At 39.5% G+C, this 21,845-nt stretch overlaps 1 protein-coding gene across 10 annotated transcripts in view; it reads right to left on the reverse strand.

Moving 5' to 3' along the window:
• Positions 1–21,845, reverse strand: part of mgmt (O-6-methylguanine-DNA methyltransferase) — a 356,274-nt gene that overhangs the window by 328,437 nt on the left and 5,992 nt on the right. The gene's annotated exons all lie outside the window — the stretch shown is intronic.

Raw genomic sequence — 21,845 nt, forward strand, 5'->3', positions numbered from 1 at the left:
TCCTGCTCCTCTGATGCTGCTTGGCCTGCTGTGTTCATCCAGCTCTAAACCTTGTTATCTCAGATTCTCCAGTTCCTACTAGCTCTGATAAAATGTCTTTTTTTCAGCAGCACTCAAGTAGTGCATTACAAAATGTTAAAAATTTAAAATATAAACAAAATTTAATAACTTTCTACATTGTGTGCTTCCTGCTCACCACACATCCTGCTTTCTGAGTTTCCTTGGTCACTTCGGCCCTTTCCTCTCACTAAACCTCCAGCACAATGCCTTTCTCCACTCCCTAACCTAAGATCTCAATGGTATTTATTCTCACTGAACCTTCCACTCACCATTTCCCACTTCTAACCACTCATGACAAATGAGGGCGCTAGATGTGAATTGCGAGAGGCAGGTGGAGCAGTTCTGGCTTGCAGGAGTTGAGTTTTCTTCAAAGTGAGTTTGCAATCAGCTTCACTTTCTTAAACTATCCACACCAGAGTTTTAAAATCACGGGGAATGGCTCCAGTAGAGCTAGAGTAAGCAAGGCCTCTGCACCAGTGGTTGTGTGTGACTGGGAGGAGTCATGTTCCAATCGGGTCACATGAAAAAATTCAATTCACCGTTGATTAACTTGCTTCGCCATCAGGATCAGTTCACAGGATATCCCTGATCAAAAAGGGGTCAAGTTGATCGAGAAATCCACTTGAAAAGAACTTATTGCACATAAGTCAAAGCTACTCCTGTTGCTCCTTGCTGCTCATCATCAGAGCATTCATTGATAGAGAGGATTCAGGAGAGGGAATCAAGAAGTATGACAGTCAGGGAGGAAGAGGCTTGGCAAGAGGAAGGGTTATAGAGAGGTCGAATCAAGGAGCAGGAGAAGGTGTATGCCAAAGAGTTAGGAATGAGATAAACAGGAAAGGCCACAAGGCGGAGGGTCGGCAGCGACAAGTTATGTTAGACAGGAGAGGCCACTGCAAAATGTCATCAGTGGGGTCACATGGTCCTATATCAGACTGCTGGGAAATAAAGTTAAAATTAATGCTAAACAAGTACAACCCGACCACCAATATGAAAGCAAAACAAAGTAAAACAGGACAATGTTAAACAGAGATAACCTGTAATTGCATTGACTATACAGAAAACAGCTGTTCAGTTTCCATTTTCTCCATGATGGCCTGAGGTTTGCCCACCTTGTGTAAGATTGACGGTAAAAAGCACACCCTGATCAATTGCACCTAACCAAGCTCTTGAAAAACTTTTACATGAAATACAGTCAGATGCAGCTCATAAAGCAATATTATTAAAGGATTGAGAGAGGCATACAACTATTAGAAATCATTCAAAGTTTTCAATTTTTCATGACTACTTATGTTTTCAGGAAAGTTTAGAGCGAATATTTTGTAAAGTAAAAATCTTCTATATACAAAAATATTCAATATATATTACATAAAGTATAACATAGTATTTGCAGCAAGCTTCAGGCTGTAATTTAATCCCAGGTTTTGCCTTTCTTCATAAACTATTCAAGTTCCTCACTCACACCATATGATGTAATTGTAACTATTCAGTAAAAATTACATGTACTGTAAAACATGTATTGCTCTATATTTATTTCTCAAGTAGAGAGACTATGCAACTTCAGGAGGACAAGTGGCACAAACATGTTGATATTCTTAAACAAATGAAATGAAAGTTATGGTGCCAAGGTTCACCAATTATTTTTATCCTTCTCTTTTCCACTCCAAAGGGAAGGGGAAAGGCAAAGGTGGTCCTGTCCATTTGCCAATGCCAAAATGATAATCACAAAATAACTCAAGAATAGTTAAACAGTTTCATAAGCAGGTTGTATACAAAATAAACTTAATTTCCCATAGGCCCATTTGATCCTGCTCATGGCTGATTTTGATCTAACAATCACAACAACAAAATACGTTTAAAGCCATTATCTGAATTTTGTCCTTTGCCACCTTGTACATCTTGTGTTCCCGTCCCACACCAAAAGTCTTTCAAACCTTCAAGCTCGGACATTCCCAGAGGAGTGTGGTGGGTTGAACTTCACCATTCTCTCTCTCTTTGCTCCTCCACTGTTGCTACACTATCAGACTGCATGACTGACATTCAATGGAAGGAGATTCTGCTCAACTAAACACTGAGAAACAAAGTCATTGTCTTTGGCTCTCTATGTAGACCTAGCAACTGACACAATCCATTTGACTGGCAACTGTATAAGGCTCAGCTGGACTGTTCATAATTTTGTTCATATACAATGTTCATATTTGACTTAGATAAATTTCCTACCACATATCCACACCATTAAAATTGTTTATTCTCATCTCCTTAACATCACTGATGATTAATCTGATGCTTGAAGTCTCATCCATGCCTTTGCCAAGTTTATACTTAACTATTCCAACATGATCCTGGCTTGTGATCCATATTCTAACCTTAATAATCAAGGGACATTTGAAACTCATTATATGTGTTGTTAACCACAGACCTGCACTAGTTGCAAGACAGATAATGCAAACTTGTTTTCAATTCCCTCCGTGGCCTTGCTCCTCCTTAGCTCTGTCATTTCCTTCAGCCCAAACCCTCAATTCATCTAGTTCTGGCCTCCTGAGCATCGTGACTAATTGTACAAGTATTGATGGCTGTGTCTCCAGTTGCCTAGACCCTAAGTACTGGATTCTTTCCACATACCTTTCCGCTTCTCTTTTCTCCTTTGAGACATTCCTTAAAACCAAGTTCTCAGACCAAGCTTATGCCCTAATGTCAAATTCTGTTTAATAGCATTCCTGTGAAGCATCTTGTATGTTTTACTATGTGAAAGGTGCAGTACAAATTCGACTAGATGTTGTAGAAAGTATAGCACATGAACACAACAACATAAGAATTAGGAGCAGAAGTAAGCCATTCAGGCTTTCAGGCTTGCTTTGCCATCCCACAAGATACGACCTGTTCACTTTCCAAATTCTAAATTCCCTCTTTCCCTGATAACCCTCAATTCCCTTGCCTAGTGAGAATCTATCCAGCTCCATCTCAAAAATAATTAGTGACTTTGTCTGCACCACCCTCTGAGGCAAGGCTTCCAAAGGCACACAAACCTGAAAGGGGAAAAACAAAAATTCCTTATTGGTGTCCCAAACAGGCATCCCCTAATTCTGGACTCAACTACAAGCGTAACCTTGTTAAATCCACTTTGGATTTAATGAACTCACCCCTCACGTAACTAAACTTTAGTTCAAATATAACCAGCCTTTCCAAGCTTTCTTCCCGAGGTGACCCACTCATTCCAGACATCAATCTAATAAAACTCCTCCAAACTGCCTCCAATGCATTTACATCCTTCTTCAAATAAGAAGTGCAGGTAAAGCAGCTGGTATTACATCACAATCAGGAGTTGCACCACATTTGTACACAGTGAACCCATTATTTGATTATGGACCTAGTTGAATATGAAAATAATACTAAAAAATTGCTAATTCTTTGGAAAGCAAGAGAAGGTTCACAGGATATGAGCAAGACGATGAAACAGGTTGAAAGTGAAGATGCAATTTAATCAATAAGTGATAAAGTCTGGTGAAAAAATAATGTTAATAATCATACTTTATACAGAACTAGGCTCAGATTTGGGGGTACACAGAATGTTAGAAGCAAGACTTCAAGGTGAAAAGGATACAAAAAAACTGACTAAATTCTGGGGTTTATCCTAAGAGGTGATGATGTTAAAATATAAGAGCTAGTTAAAAATCTTAGTACCTCCTTCACTCATTAGAGTGCTGTCTGCAGACTCCACATTGCAGGCAGAATATTAAGGTTTTAGAGTGGTGTGGGGTGACAATAAGGGAAGGTAATTTTAGCTTGTATGTGTTCGTTACGTCTAAATGAGAATATTATCAAAACAGGATACCAGATGGCTCGAGTTTTGACATTGCAAAATTACATAACGGGGAAAAGAATGTTGCTGGGTATGGAAGCTATAAAGAAGGGCTGGATAGGCTGGGACTTTTTTTTTAATGGAGCATAGGAGGTTGACAGGTGACTTTATAGAAGTTTATAATATCATGAAGGGTATAGGTAGAATTAAAGATAGTTGGCTTTTCTCTAGGATGGAGGATTCCAAGACTGGGGAAACATTTTTATGTTGAGAGAAGAGAATTTAAAAAAAAGGGAACATTTTTTACACAGAGGGTGGTTCGCATGTGGAATTAACTTCCTGAGGAAGTAGTGGATGTGGGCAAAATTACAACGTTTAAAATACATTTGGATAAGTACATGAATAGGAAAGGTTGGGAGTGATATGGGCTAGGAGCAGGAAAGTGGACTAGTTTAGCTTGGGATTATGTTTGGCATGGACTGCCTGGACCGAAGGGTCTATTTCCGTGTTGTATGACTCTATACAAGTGTGAACTCCACATTTTGGGGATTTGAGTAAAACTCTCCTCTCCAACTGGAGAAACCTGCTCCCTTGAAAGGTATTGTAGACAAACTATTGTGTTTGTCAGAATGACCAATCAAATAAGTAGATATATTATGTAAATGCACAGATTCCAGTCCAAACAGGCAGTGTACTTTTGAGGCTGTTACACAATACCGCCAAATGTGACATTCCAGTATAAAAGGCACCTGCCTCACTTTAAGTCACCCTCAAGGTACTGGAATTAGTGTAGCACATTCAGTCAGTAATGTGTATGTAACATACAGTAATATCAGTAAGTACAGAACCCAGGCTATATGCAAGTCTGTGATATTACAGCAATATAAATTGTTATTGTTGTTAATAAACTTCAAGACAGCTACCTCATCAAGAAAGCTCTGTGGAATATATTACATGACCTCATATGTAGAACAACATCCAGACCGTATTATGTTGGCAGTGGTATTTGATCCAAGAAACCATGTCAGGGAGACATTGTTTCCTACTGGAATTAAAGAATGGTTGTAGGCACTTCAATTAAGGAAGGTGTTACAAAGCAAGGCTAAAGCAGGCAAGGGTTCATTTCCAGTAGATGCATGACAGTCTTCAGTTCCAATGGACCAAGAGTCAGAATGGAGGCCCAACGGGTCACTTGCTATATGTCTGACAGACCAGAACAGGATGGTTTTGGAAAAATGACTGAGGCGGCCTGGGATCCTCCTTCTACCTCAGATAGACACACTTCTTAAAAAATTTGTTCATAAGATGTGGGCATCACTGGCTAGCCCAGCATTTATTACCCATCCTTAATTGCACTAGAGAATATGGTGATGAGCTGTTTCTTGAACTACTGCAGTATTTCGGATATAAAGGTCACCCAGAGGGTTTTTAGGAAGGGAGTTCCAGGATTCTGACCCAGTTAGCAGTTAAGGAACTGCAATGATATGCGACTTAGAGGAAAACCTGCTCCCACGCATCTGCTACTCTTGTCCTTCTAGGTGGTAGAGGCCACATGTTTGGTTGGCTCTCTGTTACTGTCAATGGTACACTCAGCTGCCACTGAGGAGTTGGTAATGAAGGAAATGAATGTTAAAAGTGATGAATTGGGTGCCTATCAAATGGGCTGATTTGTCCTGGATAAGTGGCAAGATTCGCAATTGCTATCAGAGCCGCACATCTCCAAGAAAACTGACAGTATGCCATCACCTCCTGACTTGTGTCTTGTAGTTAGTGCACAGGCCCACTGGGAGATAGGAAGTGAGTTACATGCCTTGGCATTCCTATTTGACCTACACTTGTAGCTACAGTATTAAGGTGGTTGGTCCAGTTCAAAGGTAATTAGGATGTCAAAAGAGAGAAATTTAGCAATGGTGATACCATTCAACATCAAGAAGAAGTGATGGTTAAACACTCTCTTGTTGGAGATGATCATGGACTGGCACTTGTGTGGCATGAAATTTACTTGAAACTTACAGACCAAGTCTGGATCTTGTTCCATATGTGCTTGCTCCATAAGAGGATCAATTGCTTCAGTAGCCAAAGAGTCATGAATGGTGCTGAACATTGTTCGCTGATGATTGCACATCCTCACTTTTGACCTTATGATGGAGGGAAGGTCATTGATAAAGTAGCTGAAGGTAGTTGGGCATTAGATATTACCATGAGGAACATCTGCAGTGATGTCCTGGGGCTGAGATGATTGACCGCCAACAACCACAAGGATCTTTTTTTATGCTAGGTATGACACAAATCAATGGCAAGTCATCCTCCTCTTGCCACCAAACACCACAAATTTCCACCAAGTCCAGTTTTGCGAGAGTTCTTGGATGCTATACTCACTTAAAATGTTATATCAAGGCAACAATAGTGACTCTCATATAACCTCTAGAATTTCAACTCTTTTGTCCACATTGGACTAAGGCTGTAATGAGGTCAAGAATCAATTGGCAGAACTCAAACTGAGCATCAGTGAGTCATTTATTCCTTTGCAAATGCCACTTGATGCTACAGTGGGAGAAGCAGGTGAGACAGAAAGAATAAAAGGGAGTAATAATCTTATGTCGATGTTAACTGGATATGTGTCATTTGAAAACATATGAAATTACAAAATCGGAATCCCTGCAATGCAAAAAGATGCTATTTGGCCCATCGTGCCTGCACCTATCCTTTACAGAGCATTTCACGCATTTACCATGGCTAATCCACCCAACCTGCTCCTTAATGGACACTATAGGGCAATTTAGCATAGCCTATCTATCTAACCTGCACATCTTTGGACTGTGGGAGGAAACCCACGCAAGCTGGGGAAGATTGAGCAACTCCACACAGGCAGTCACCCGAGGCTGGAATCAGACCCGGGTCCCTGGTGCTGTCAGGCCATAGTGCTAACCACTGAGCCACCATGTGGGGACAGTCAAACTAACCCAGGAAAAGGATGACTTGTGCAAGGAACAGAAAGCATTTTGGGCTGGACTCTTGCACCAGCACCAAAAGGTAGGCTGGACATCTACAGGACGATTGCTTCCTCAGGACAATTCAGATTCAGATGCATTAGATCAACGGGACTTGGAGGTGAGACCTGTCGTCATAGATAACTGGGTGTGGCATTTAAGGAGAAACAGCCATGGATACTCGGGTGTGACAATTAGAATATACAGCAATAATACAGGACCAGGAAGATTTGCTGTGAAAATCGAGGTCCCTAACTAAATAGTATCATAACTACTTCTGAGGGAGTCAGGATTAGAGGGACAGTATTGTCAAAAGAAATGTGTTAATCCTGTCAACTGACTTGTTTGCAGCCATACACAATGTATTAATTTATCCATAGGCCTACAACCAGGGGAGTGGAGAACAGGGCCAGGGTCCCGAGTGTTGTGAGATAGGAACATGCAAATGGAACTTGTATAAGCTTAAGTCTTGGGAGTGGAGTGAGTGGGGATTCCCAGGATTATAGGAGGTGTGCCTCTTACCAGGTTTGAGAGTACCCTCTTCATAACCATACAAGAAATTTGCATTGAATCTCAGCTTTAACCATCTGCTCCTGTAAGGCTGTGGAACCCAACAGTCACGGTATAGGGTAGCCTTCTTGGAAAAGCCTTCAAGGCAATTCAAATTTCCCACACCTAGTGGTGCTTTCTGACACAGAAGACTAAGTTCCTGTATGCAGAATTGAAATCTAGTGATAACCAAAGATTCTGCTTACAGATCATCTGCTCATTTAAAGTAGGAGACTTCCACCTCATGAATAGAGCCCCTACATGGATTATATATTCAGACTACAATAGAATGGTACATTAAACATTGACAACATCCTGGGAAGAGTAGTCTGGGAGATGGTGGAAAGAATCTTTGCCATTAGTAAAAGAAGTATCAAGAAGGGCCATCAGGTGATCAAAAAACACAGGGTATGGGTGGACCTAGCCAAAGATTACTATCCTGTGATAGTAACAAAGCCAAAGTAACAAGACCGCAGTACAACTAGCGGGAAGAACACAGAATGTTGGCACCTGCTGACCAGAGCTTGATGAAACCTCAAGTAATAAAAATGGTGATAATAGCAAACGGGGGATACAGTCAGGCACCCACTGCAGTTAAAACATTCCCAAAGAAGGAAAGAGAGAGAAATCTACACGATCTTTGATATTTGAACGAGAAAGGGTTCGAGGCTTACCCCACGTTGTTAGGGTCACAGACAGGCATAAGTGAACTCCACATTTGTGCCGAACTCCAGTTGGATCACTGGAGATAACAGTCGATGGAGGATCTCAGGGAATATGTCAGATTTGCCTGAACAAGGATCCGAAAGGAGGGACTGAAGGGGGACAATAGGGGCAAGTAATTTTAGGTTATACGTGTTTGCTACAACCAGAGCCAAAGGTACAAGCAACAGGGTGCTAGATGGCTAAGGAGTCTCAAAATTGCAAAACTACATAATGGGAAGTCGGACTGGAATGCTGTAAGGGTAGGTTTGAGAAACACACAGTCTCCAAATGGAGTGATCTGCTCCTTTGCACAAATGCTCAAATAAAAGATTTTGCTTACTCGAACTCCACAGACTTGAGAGTGGTCTCTTCACCACAAGAGAAGTCAAACAAAAAGTAGTGTCTGGTATAAGGAAATGCAGATACAAAAGAAATACTTGGAGATTTTATTTTTGAAATAATTGAAAGGATAGAAATAGAAAAAAGATGTAAATGAATTTTACAGAGTAGTTAGTTAACAAGACTGTTTCCAGTAGCTCAGTGGTCCAGAACAGGAGCCCATAGATACAAGATTAAATCCAAGAGACTTACAATCTCAGGAGTACAATAACTCTTTTAAAACATAGAATTATGACAATATGGAATATAATTACTGTGTTATAACAACAATGGGACTTCCATGTCTCACCTCAGAACAGCAAGTAAACAGGTGGGGTTAAAGATTGACTGCTGCCTTTGAATGATCAAGTTCCACTTAACAATATTTCTGGACAATCATATGCCAATTACAGGATCATATTTGCAATTTTCAGGCACAAATGTGAAAAGTATACACTTAGCACTCCTCCTTTTTGTACAAGTAATCTGTTAAAAAATTTTAGATCCACAAAGTTCGTATCAACACATCACTTTCAGCTGCTTGCAAAGTTAGCATGACAGAACCCTGCAATTGCAAAAAGAAGGGTAACACACAGTTTGCTCGGTGCACTTTTGATTTGCTCGATTTACACATAGCAATGGGCTAAAGTCAGCAACGTCCACAATAGCAGACTGGAATGACCCTGTTGCATAAAAGTTCCAGTTACCTGAACAAATGATGCTACCAGCTTGAGTTTGGACAGTCATAATAATGTGGTCACATGCTCAATGGCATAGAAAATGCAGACTGCTTTGGTTAACTTACAAAATCTTTGAAGACACCTTCATGTTTAACAGTCACTGCAATTATATTTAATGCAAACTTTGTAATGTGGGTAACTTCTATTGTCACAACCCAAAGAATTGAATTTTAACACTAATTAAATGGATGTTAGGTCAGAATAGCTTTACTGAGCAAATTTCACACTGGTAGTGTCATTTGTTTAGCAAACATTCAATTTTTGTACCAAGGATCAAATCATGTAAGCACATTCCATCTACAAATGGCACTATCCTTTTCTCCACGCACTGTTCATTTCAAGCTCTACAATTGGCCGTTTAAGCTGTTCAATTTAAAGAAGCGAAAAAACTCAACGGATGGTTGCAGCTCTTAACGTGTAAATGATGGGAAATGCCATGGACATCATATGGAGTAAGTTCCACCCCTGCAGGGCTGTCAATCTCATGTTAGAATTAACTGATTGCCAAAATCTGCAGCAAGTAATTTCGTTCACAGACTTGTGTTTATCTCTGCTTATGATTTTCTGTCTTTGTAGTATTATACTTAAACTGAAGATGACTTCAGATGTTTTTAAAATGTACATTCAAGCACTAAAATTTTACAGTATAATTTTAAACAATTATCAGAAGGTTTTTTTCAATATATTTTACTCGTAATGCTTTCCCATCAGGACATTCACAATGCAAATATTTAAATGACCCTCAAGTGCAATATTTAAACATTTAACTGGCTCAATGGAAATTAAACCGCTCTAACTGGCAAGAACTAGCAGTACAAAACTGAGGTCAGTACCATTTATAATCAGACTGCATGTAGGCATGTTTCATCTCTGAAATAGAAGGAAATGGTGTTTACATCAGATCAATCAAGCTATGGAGTTTGCAATTTAAATTTTGACACTTCCACAATTTAAAATACAAACTAAAATTCAATCTATTTTGTAATGCAGATTAATAATGTAATGTTAGCTGCGATGAGAGCCAACATCGCAAAAACTGATCAGGCGAGTAAGACAATTATCAAAGTTAAGACAAGCTACAATCAGTGCAACAGAAAACAAATGAGGGACACACACAGATGACCATAGTTTTGTTGGCCATTTTATGGACTAGTCATCTTCAGTTGGATATTAATTAAGGATGCAATGCAACAAAGGTTCATAAAATTGGTTTATGGGAATGATGTTGCTTTGCGATGAAAGGCTGGGTAAACTGGGCTATATACTAACAAGTTTGGAAGAGTGAGAGATGATATAATTGAAACATTCAAAATTCTCGATTGGGATATTATTTCTGCTGGCTGGGAATCAAAAACATGGGCACATTCTCACGATAAGGGAACAAAAGACTACGATTAGGAGAAATTTCTTCGCTCAAATGTTTGTGAATCTTTAGAATTCTGTACCTCAGAGGGATCTGTTCTGCCCAAGTGCATTTTGAATTCCAAAATAACTTTGATATTTTAAAAGGTGACCATGAAAGGCTGCAAAATGATGGCCACGTGAAGATCACTCCATTTCTTTTATGGATTGAAACACTCCATTGTCTCTTAAGGGAACAAAGTGAGCCATCCAGAGTAATGCTGATTTAGTACCTGTTTTGTTTCCTGAAAGGCATTCAAAGAGAGTAACTTCGAATTGAATGGGTAATTCAGATACAAAGACCTTGGCTGTCTCAAACTTCCACAACACAGAACATATAACCCAACTGCCTACCCTATATGGAAGAGAGCTCTGAACTGGGTGGGAGTCACATAACAAGAGGGCCAAAGTTCCTGTTTCATTTTTAAAATACACAGTGAGAAGCTGCTTGCAGATAGAGTCCTGCAGATAGTCATTGATGTAAGTCAACTAAAGAGCCAAGATAATAAACACCAATATGTGGAACATGGGGCAAGGACTGTTTTTAACCTTTTCCAACTTCAAGTTCACCTGAGAAACAACTTCTTGGAAATCTGACTAAGAAGCCTCACAGCTGAGTGAACATTACCTGCTCTGTAAAATCTTCGTTATTATTAAAGCACTGACTCAAAAGAAACCAGAGGCTTGCCATGAAATGGACTGAGATAATGATTAATTGCATATGTATTTTTTTCCCTTCCTATGTGTTCGAGATTTACATGTGAGATAGTGGACACAAGTCAAGGGAGTGAAATGTGTACTTTTATACCTCGTATATAGTAAACTTCTTCATTTCAAAAAAAACCTCAAAACATTCACTGGTGTGAATATTTAAATAGGGCAGTCACTAAAGACAAGAGAACATACCTCACACATACCAATCCCAAAGATCCTGGGCAATACAAAAACATACAAATTTGATCCATAATGTTTGTGGATGCATCATTGTTAACTATATCTGGGACTTAGAGACTTTCAGTCTCTCACGGAATCAAGGGAGACAGGCAGAAGGTTGGAAAGTGGAGTTGAAGCTCAAGGGCAGCCATGATCATATTGAATACAGAACAGTTTACTTTTACACCCATCTCATGTCTTCTTCTTGTAGTACAGCAGTATATAAATATATGCACTACAAATTGAACTCAGCATGATAGTGCAAAATAAACCCATCCACATGATTCTCAAATACTTGATTCCTGCAATTTTAAAAGCGTGCCTAAAATGCCTCACACATTATATGATCAGTGCTCTTCCCTGCTAGCATGCCAGCAAGAGGCTCCCATACTACATGTCTGTCTTGGCAAGAAAGACTGACTACATATTTAATTTGAAAGAAGCATCTAAAGGAATACAAAATCCCCTCTCTCTGGAGTTTCAGCAAGTTTTAATATATCCTTCCCTACATAGCTGAATACCTTCAGCCCCCTAATGTAATTGGGTATAGCTACATAGATTTAATAAATCCTTAAAAGTCACCCTAAAAAACCCTTGTAGGCATTGTGAATTGTACTAATCCTCAGCTTTCAGGCTCCAGCAGGGGTCATGTGGCAGGAGGCCATCACTTGGGAATGAAATGAGCAGTCCTGACACTCAGTTATGTGTCTGCAGACCAGCGTTCATGGTCAGTGGAGTGACATACAGCATGGTCAAGCTAAGACTGTCTTGGAGATTTCTTGACTCACAAGAAAGGGCTTTCTCTTTTGGTTCTGAGACAAATTTGAAGATGGAGGAGACTGGGAGCAGTGGGGGGGTGGGGGTTCGTCCTCCCAATTTCTTGATATTGCTACTTATTGTCTTGGCTGCTCACCTGATACACTTGTCTTGATAGCTTTCCGAAACACTTTTGACCTGAGAATCGACTGCAAACGCATCTGTACCTGCTCCCTAGCATCACTACTTCTGGATTCCCCCAGTCACGCATCCTTGGCTTGCGCCTATTTCATACCTACATACTGTCCCTTGACAGCATCTTACAAAATCACATCAGCGACCACACATATACCACTGATTCAAAACCCTTCCTCACCATCATCTGTCTGACTTCTCTACTACGTTTTACAACCTTTTCTGATGACATCAAACTTTATTCTAATGCAAAACCATGAAAATTAAGGTCACTGTCTATGGCTTGCACCATAAGCTGCATTCCAGAGCTGTCAATGTCTTCTACTTCTTTTGCCATTGGAAAGGAAGGTAACTGCAAGTAGGGTGGGAAAGGAGGAAGGCAATTACAGGTGGCAGGGGTGGGAAATGGCCGCAAGGGATTGTGGAGGAGATAATAGATGAAAGCAGCCACAAAATGGCAGTGGAGATGAAAATGGCCACAAGGGAATTCAGGGGTGAGAAGACAGAGGCAACTGCAAAGTGGAGGGGTGGAGGGGCAGAGGGTAAGGGAGAAAGATGAAGGTGTGGGACCGGCTGGATTTCTCTTGGAATCGAATGGTATCAACACAAGGGGATGAATGGCTTGCAATACAGTCCAAAACACATCATGAAAGATATTCAACAAAAGGGTCGAAAAGAGGTCAGGAGAGTGGTGGGTGATGAGATAAGGAGCCCAGAAACAGGAGGAGCACCAGGGACCATGTTTTTCTCCCTGGCTCAGTCAACTCAATAACCTCCATATCACAAAATATGTCTACTTTCATTTCTGAAATAACTCCTCTTTCTTCCCATATCTCTACACTCAAAGATTCCACTGCTCTCCAGATTAGCCTCCTATCTTTCAGTCTACATAAAATTAAGCTTATCCCAATCACTTTTGTCCATATCCTAAAACGCATTAATTTGCATTCACCATTTCTTTGTTTGTTGGCCTATATTGATGTTCAGTCCAGTGATGAAATGATTTTACAATTCACATCCTAGTGTTCAAATCCCTATACGGCTTCACTTCTCTTGATCTCAATGTACTTCTTCAATGCTACAGCTTGAAGCACTCTGCATTCCTCTGACTCTGGCCTTGCGCATTTCCAGTTTCATTCATCGACTATTGCCAGCTATACTTCCAGTTGTCTAAGAGTAACCTCACCACACCTCCTCTCTCTCCCCAGTCATTAAAAAAACACTTTAGAATGCATGTCCTTTAGAATAATGTCACCTTATTTAAGTTGGCAGGGATTACATTACTATCAAGAGCCCTCAAACATTTTGTTACAGAAACATAAAATTTACCTTAAAAACTGAAAGAACTGCAGATGCTGTAAATCAGAAACAAAAACAGAAGTTACTGGATAAGCTCAGCAGATCTGGTAGCATCTTTGAAGAGAAATCAAAGTTAACGTTTCGGCTCCAGTAACCCTTCCTCAGAACTCAGAATTTATCTTGATGCTTGGGTATTAATGTGAAGCTGCTGTTTGGAAAGTATTTAACATGCTCAAGCCTTCATGACCATATCTAAGAATACTGCAAGGCATGAGTAAATGCTATTTACTGCACTATAAAAATAGTAGTCTCATTGAATAAATAATATTCCAAATATTAGCAATTTTAATATTGTTGACTAATCCATTTCACCATCATGCCATTAGAATTTTTTTAAAAATAGGGATTATTTTTTATTCATCTCCAACAACTGGCAGAACTTCTGTGGTTATAGTATAGACTCTAACATGGGCTAAGCGTTCCCTACAGGAAGAATGTATTTCGGAGAGGTTTCTGAAAAGGTTGAAACTGTTGTTTTCACACCATTAGTACGTTCTAGTTAAGAGCAACATAGAGCCTTGAAGAAATTATGGCATTTCATAAAAGGATTTAAATACAACCTATTTGTACAGTCTTGATGTATTCAAGTTCGACATGACCAAAAAGAGGTGCATGTTGAATTAGACCATTGAGCCTTCAGGGTTAACAATAAAGAATGTCATAATCAAACTGTTTAATTCATTGTACAGTGCAACAATAGTATTGTTTTGATGACCAAGACAAAAGAAACTGCCAAACCACAAAGTGATATCAAAAAGTAGCACAGGGTTGTTACAGATATTTTTAATCAACCTGTGCAGGGATGTTATTACACACCTCTTCAGCAAGTGCGACTGGAACTCAGGCCACATCACTGCACCATCAGACCCTTCACTACATGATATAGTCAAGGCCCTGGGGTTCTTTAGCCTTGAGAAGGACATTACTGAGAAGAGATACATAAGCTGTTCATTGATATTCAAATGGTAAGTCTGTGACAAAGGTGCAAGGTCAGACAAGTCACAATAAAGAGGCATGTGGCAGAACTTAAGTTTGTTGCTGTAAGAACACCCTCACCTACGTGAGGATCAATATTTCGAATAGCCATCTGGTAGGATAGTAGATTTATTAAAATCTAGTTAATTTCAGATACAATTAAATGGTATTAAAAGGAAATAATAACATGTATGAATCAATGACACCAGAGACAACCTGGTGCAACTCTCATCTGGATTTATATTGCCAAACCTTGAAGGAATATGTCATACATCAATGTGTCGATATTAATCACACAGCCCCTCTCCCCATGATGATTTAGAGGACGTCCTTAAATACATCCCCAACTGTGTTCACACCTGCAGCCATATTTACAGCAAGAGATAATGTGGCTTGCAAACATTCTATCTTGGAGGACCAGGAGACCTCAGTGACAGATTTACATCAGGCTCCCACGGAGTAGTTTGGAAGCTGATTAAAATGTACTTGCTACAGGCTGGATTTCCCAAGTCCCAGGAAATTGAGTAGCAAAGCAAAACTTTTGACTCCAGAAAGTTAAGTGCCTCTTATAGCACTCCTCTTCAACCAGAAGAAAGAATGCACCCATGGCCTCTCAAAGAAGTCTTTGGTTTCCATTCAACCAATCACAGCTTGCGTCTAGACTCTGCTTCACATCACCAACCCAACACCTGGTACTGTGCTCAACACTTGTTTTTATTGTTTTAAACAATCATTTCTTCTTTAGCATACCAACAAAGACAGATCAGCAAGTCATTCAGCTTAGTGTTGCCTGAAGGATCTTGTATGCAAATTACAGCTGTTGATTGGCCTACTCTTGTTGCCAACCAAGTCCTACGTTCCAACATTTTTGCCTACATCTAAGTGCTGGCTGCATTTTTCAAGTAAATCATTGCATGTGATGTGCTTTGGGCTGTTTCAGAGATTCATGACATTATATCAATGCAATTATTTTCTTCCTTTAACGCATTCCACATCTTTAAGGGCCCATAAAGTGCTTTGGCCATGCTTATAGCCAAATTTCCTAACTTTTCTTCCTTATCAATTTAAATCACTGAATTTTTTCCATCTCATAAAATGGCTTTGAGCAGCTCCTGTAAAAGGTTTCATGATATAATTGGAACTAAAAATGTTCAAGTTACATTCAACAAAATAAACTGATTTATCTAAAGTGATGGAAGATAGAAAAACAATAACAAAATAGTGTGTTATGCACCATATAGCGCCTAATGTTTGAACAATTACAACTTATTCATAATATAACTGCACAAGTCAATTTTGTTTAACGTTTTCTGAAAGGCACTTTGCTTTCTAACTTTTTTTTCATCGTCTATAGTATGTTCAGCCACAACTGCACTATTATTTAACGTTCCAGAAAATCTAGACATATCATTAACCGTTACTATAATTTGACTCACGTGGCAATCAATTCAAGCATATTATTGTCCCTTTCTTGCTAATTTTATTTCCAGGCTTTCTGAAATTATGGCAGAGATTATTCCCGGATCTGTAACTCCAGTACAGGCCTTGACATCATAAATAACAGAAGCTGCATGTTATATACTGAGCTAAGTGTCCCCCACAGCCAAGGGGTTAGATTAAAGTTCAACCATCTTGCTACATCCAGTCTTAAAAGGTGGTGTGATCCAGTAATCAACTAGTGGAGCAGGAGGCTCCAAGACTCTCCATAATCTCAGTGAGGTTGAATATAACACATCCTTCAAAAGAGAAGGCTTAAAGGCTTATAACCATCTCCAGACAGAAATGTTGATTCGATGAACAATCTTGGCTTCTTGATGTCCTAAACATCACAGATGCCAACATTCATACAACTTAATTTACTACACAGGAGTTTGAGGTATAGCTGAAGGCACTGGTTAAATCAAGGCTGTTGGCTCTGACAACACCTCAGTATTCAAACTGAGGACTTAGTACTTCACAACTAGTTACACCCCAAACATGCTATTCCAGCACTGTTAGAATATGGGCACCTATTCAATATGGAAAACTGTTCAGCTTTGGCCGGACTACAGAAAATAGGATAAATTTAATCAAACCATACACTGCCCCATCCATCTACTTAATCAAAGTGATAGACAATGCTATCAAGTGGCACTCGCTTACCAATAGCCTGCTCACTGATGCTCAGTTTCTGTATCGTCAAGGCCGCTCAGTTGCGAATCTCACAGCCTCAATCCAAACATGGACAAAGATGCTGAATTCCAGAAGTGCAATGAGAGCAAGGGTCTTGGCTTTAATTCAGCATTTGAAAGTGTGTTTGGGAACAAAAACGTCCCAGTAAGTGTGAAAGCAATGAGAATTACAAAGCATGTTGGAGAACTAGAAGAGGTGTTGCATGGTGGTAAAGTCAATAGACTAGCAAACTAGACTAATGCTTTGGGAATAAAACAGAAAACTGCTGATGCTGGAAAACTGAAACAAAAATAAATTGCTGGAGAACCTCAGCAAGTCTGGCAGCATCTGTGGAGAGAAAACAGAGTAAACATTTCAAGTCTAATTCTTCAAGACTGATGCATCTGGCAAAATGTGGTAATTATCTTGTGACAAAAGGTGAGGGAGGTGTGTGGTAAAGGATTGAACTGATTGGTGGAGATGAGAGAAAGAAAGGAACAAAGAGATTTGCAACTCACTATCAACAAACTCTTTGTTGCACGCAGGTCTGCTTACAGCAGGATCTGAATAACATTCAGGCTTGAGCAACAAAAACAAATTTGCTGGAAAAGCTCAGCAGGTCTGGCAGCATCTGTGAAGGAGAAAACAGAGTTAATGTTTCGGGTCCAGTGACCCTTCCTCAGAACTGATGGTGGCTGGGAAAACGTCAGTTTATATGCAGAAAATAGGGAGGTGGGTGGGGTAGGGATACACCCCCTGTTGTTAGTCACTAACAGTCCCCATTAACAACTATTGACCCTCCCAGCCTGATCATTAGCAAAGCTCTGTCTGTCCAACTGTCTTTCTCTCTCTTCGGGCTCTATCCTATCGTTTACTCCCTACCCCACCCACCTCTCTATTTTCTGCATATAAACTGACGTTTTCCCAGCCACCATCAGTTCTGAGGAAGGGTCACCGGACCCGAAACGTTAACTCTGTTTTCTCCTCCACAGATGCTGCCAGACCTGCTCAGCTTTTCCAGCAAATTTGTTTTTGTTCCTGATTTACAGCATCCGCAGTTCTTTTGGTTTTTATTCAGGCTTGAGCATGTAGGTCATGCAACTGCCAGACAATGGCCATTGTTAACATGAGGGCATCTAATAACCAACCCCTAACATTGAACATCACCACCATCAACAAATCCCACCACCTCATCATCCACATGCCCAGAGCCTCCACTGACCAGTAATTTGACTGGACCAGCCATATTAATACTGTGGAATGAGGTACAGGTCACAGTTTAGGAACTCTATGACAGCTCTTGACTCGCCAAAGCCTATCCGTCACCTACAAGGAGGAAGTGTGAAGGAGAAGTGGAAATCCAACAATTCAAGAAGCTCAAAATCATTCTAGAAAAAAAAGAAAGCACCCTGCTTGATCTACACCCTATTCACTGCTTTAAACACTCACTTTTGTTCTACAAAAAATGTACAATGACACTCGCAAGGTGTTCTGCTGCACTTCACCAAGGCTTCTTCAACTGCATCTTCCAGTTCTGTGAACCTAACACATGGAGCAAGTGGAGCAGTTTTATGGGAAACTTGCAGGGATGGCATTCAGACCTGCAAACTAACTGAAACACAGTACTTCAAGAAGTCACTCACCACCACACCCTTTTAACAGCAACTGGCATTGAGCAACAATTGCTGGCCTTCAATGTCAGTGACATTCACTTCCACGAACACATCAGAAATGCATTTGTTCCTCATGCTGCAGTTTATATTTTCATCTGCCACCTTATTGATTTCCTCAAACACAACAGTCTCTTCAGTAGTTACTTCATTTGAGAAGGCATAGTGATGGTAATGGTTTCTCATGGAATGCTCAGTCGTTTCATTCCATTCACAAGAACTAATCTCCTCATTTCCAGCGTAGTAGTGTTGAGGTCCATTGATCATTTGAAATACTACTCTATATAACAATTTAAAATTAGACAGCCAGTGTGACTCTCAACTTGTCAACAGACTCAAGCTCCCTGACGAACAGTTATGCAGTTTCTACAAGGAAACATCGCTGGCAGGATTCTTTGTTCTCATTTGAGTAAATCACTTCAACATTTCACCCAGCTGCAAAATCTAATCGTTCTTCATTGATTTTCCTGAACTTTACCATCAATTTTGCATCCCGCCTGAATCTTACCTAGTTTTTTGAGACACAGTTAATTCCTACTTGAAGAGATGCCATACTTCTGAATAAATATTTATTTTCTATAGTGGGTGAACGTCCTCAAAATGGCTAACAAGCTAAAGCCAATTGAGCAACCATCCCTTTTTACTCGCGCTTCTAATTTTCACTGCGATTTTGGGACAAATCTAATCAGACTGAATAATGCAAAGAGTGCAGACATTACAGCCTTTTAGCAAATACTGATGAGATTTGCATCGCTATCCACGAAAACAAATAGTATGCCTCAGAATGGGGCATGCCATTGAATTCACATCGACTCTAGACGTGGCATAACTACTGCACCATATCCATTATCTAAGTGCAGCCAAGTACGGTTTTGTATTTTCTTTTAAAGGAGAAAGTAAATGCATAGCAATTCAACACCAACGATCTAATAACAGGCCTAAAAGCTCTAAAATGCTGAAATTTTCAGTATATAAAGTGTGATTTATGGAGACATTACCATATACATAAGTAAATGAGGTTCCGCAGTAGCTCAAGGCACATTGCTCATACTGAATGAACCATATTAGCAAGGGCAGTCCTAAATTCAATATACTTCTAAGTTTCTAGCAAAGCAGGTAAATTATCACAAATGGTTTGTGTCCCCAGGGTAGGAAGTGAGAAGGAAGACAATTTTCTTGTTTCCCATTTCTGATCACCATCAGATGTCTTTGTTTGAAATTCTGTGTGTTCACATACATATACAAAGATAGGATCATGCTCCCCAAAGAAAATAACTTGGAACACCCATTCATTAATGTGCATTAGAGCTGCTTAGGGTTTGTGGAAGCTGCTGTTTCCCACATAATTATATACTAGCGTATTATAAACCTGGTAGATATCAAGAACTTTAAAATTAAAACTTTCAGCTAATGGCCAAATGAATGACACAAGATTTTACATTTTGAAACCTTTACTGTAACAAATGACTAAAACATTAGAAATTAAATACCACCTTTTTAGGCAATTTATACTTTAAACCAGAAGAGTGGAATAGCATCATCTCCTCCCATTTTATTCTAAGCCCAACTGGGAAAACACACTTCACTAGTAAACATTAGATGGCCCTTTATATAGATATTCAATTTTCCCAGAATCAATCCAAAATGATTTTTAGAACCCAAGGATTTATTTTTTTTCCTTTCTTGAACCAAGTAAGTTGTAATTTAGAAAAGACTTCCATAGTAACCCCCTGACAAATGTCTCTATCTTGCCCAACATAGACAACTCTTCGAGTTTCATTTTCAACTCCCCATTAATTTTTCTGTTTGAGCACAAGTTACCAAATGCATTCTTGTGCAGTGAACCATACATTTTGGCTTCTGGCTGTTCCCTTTCTTCTCAATTTAAACATACTAAAAGCACGAATGTTCTAGGAATGGCTGTAATCTCGGTTTTGCCAAGTGGAAGGGCAAAAGAATGGACCTTAATATTGGATTCGCTGTCCTTGACAGCCCAACTTTCTTTCAATTGGGAATTAGTTATTGCTTAAGGCACAACAATCACAGCTCTTTCCTTGAATGCTGGAGAATTTCACTCTCCACTGCTTACACATTAGATGCTCCTGTAATTTTTAAGCAACTTCTTCAAAGTAAAACAATCCAAGTCTTCCTTTGATACCAACATTCAAACTTCCCAGGCTCATTGTCCGGCAGGCTTTGTGACCAGGTACATGGCTTCCTTCATCTTATTTAAAATTTCCCAAAACATAAAAATCTTATAAATGTCATGATTGTAACAATACCAGGAATAGCAAGAAACCACTGATCCTTGATCTCTGCAAACAGGCTAATGTTAAGATGAAAATTCTTGCATTTGATGGCAACTATCATAAGTAGACTGAGTTGCGATATTTCCAAACCACACTGTATTTGGCATTAATCCACAAAACTACAGAGTTTCATAAAGAGAGGCCTCAAAACACAAATCATAAATTGAAGAAATGTCACTAGTTTAGTTAGGAATGTTCCTGTCTTTTAGCGTTGGGGTTCAACTACATACAGCAAACAAAAAAAATTTTTACTCTGCATCAGTCTTGCGCTATTCACAGCTTAGGTGCCATAGTGCTGACGTTTGGTGCTAAAATTGGAAATATTCCATTCCTTAGCACTGACTTCTTTCACCTTGGTGGAGGACAAACATTCACAGACATACTGTAAATAAACAGTCACAACTAAAATAGATGAACCAAGACTTATGGGAAAAAAATAAACATGAATAGCTGGAAAAAAACCTAAGCTAAACAGACAAAGTTTCAAATGGCCATAGTACTTAAGTTATTTATATTCTGAAGATAGAGCAGAAAATGTTGTGCATGTGGAACAAGATGAAACAATCATTGCTGTGGATTTGTTGCAATTTGTTTTTGCGACTTCCTAAAATTTGTTGACATGTAATGACATTTGTTTTTGACAATTTGTTCAATGTTTTACTGAAATTACATTAAAATCTCCAAAAGTTTGCCAATGGGCCACAAGCCAAGAGGTTGATACACCCACGATTCCCACAAACCCATCATTAGGCAACTCCATACACTTATTTCAACAGTACATGTGCCATAAACACTGAACTGGATTCTCAACATTTATTCCCACCCACCCACCCCACACATAAATGATCTATAATTTGAAATTAAATTAAAAATGA

This window comes from Rhincodon typus, chromosome 20 (genome assembly GCF_021869965.1).
Source record: "Rhincodon typus isolate 14 chromosome 20, sRhiTyp1.1, whole genome shotgun sequence".
Lineage (NCBI taxonomy): Eukaryota > Metazoa > Chordata > Chondrichthyes > Orectolobiformes > Rhincodontidae > Rhincodon > Rhincodon typus.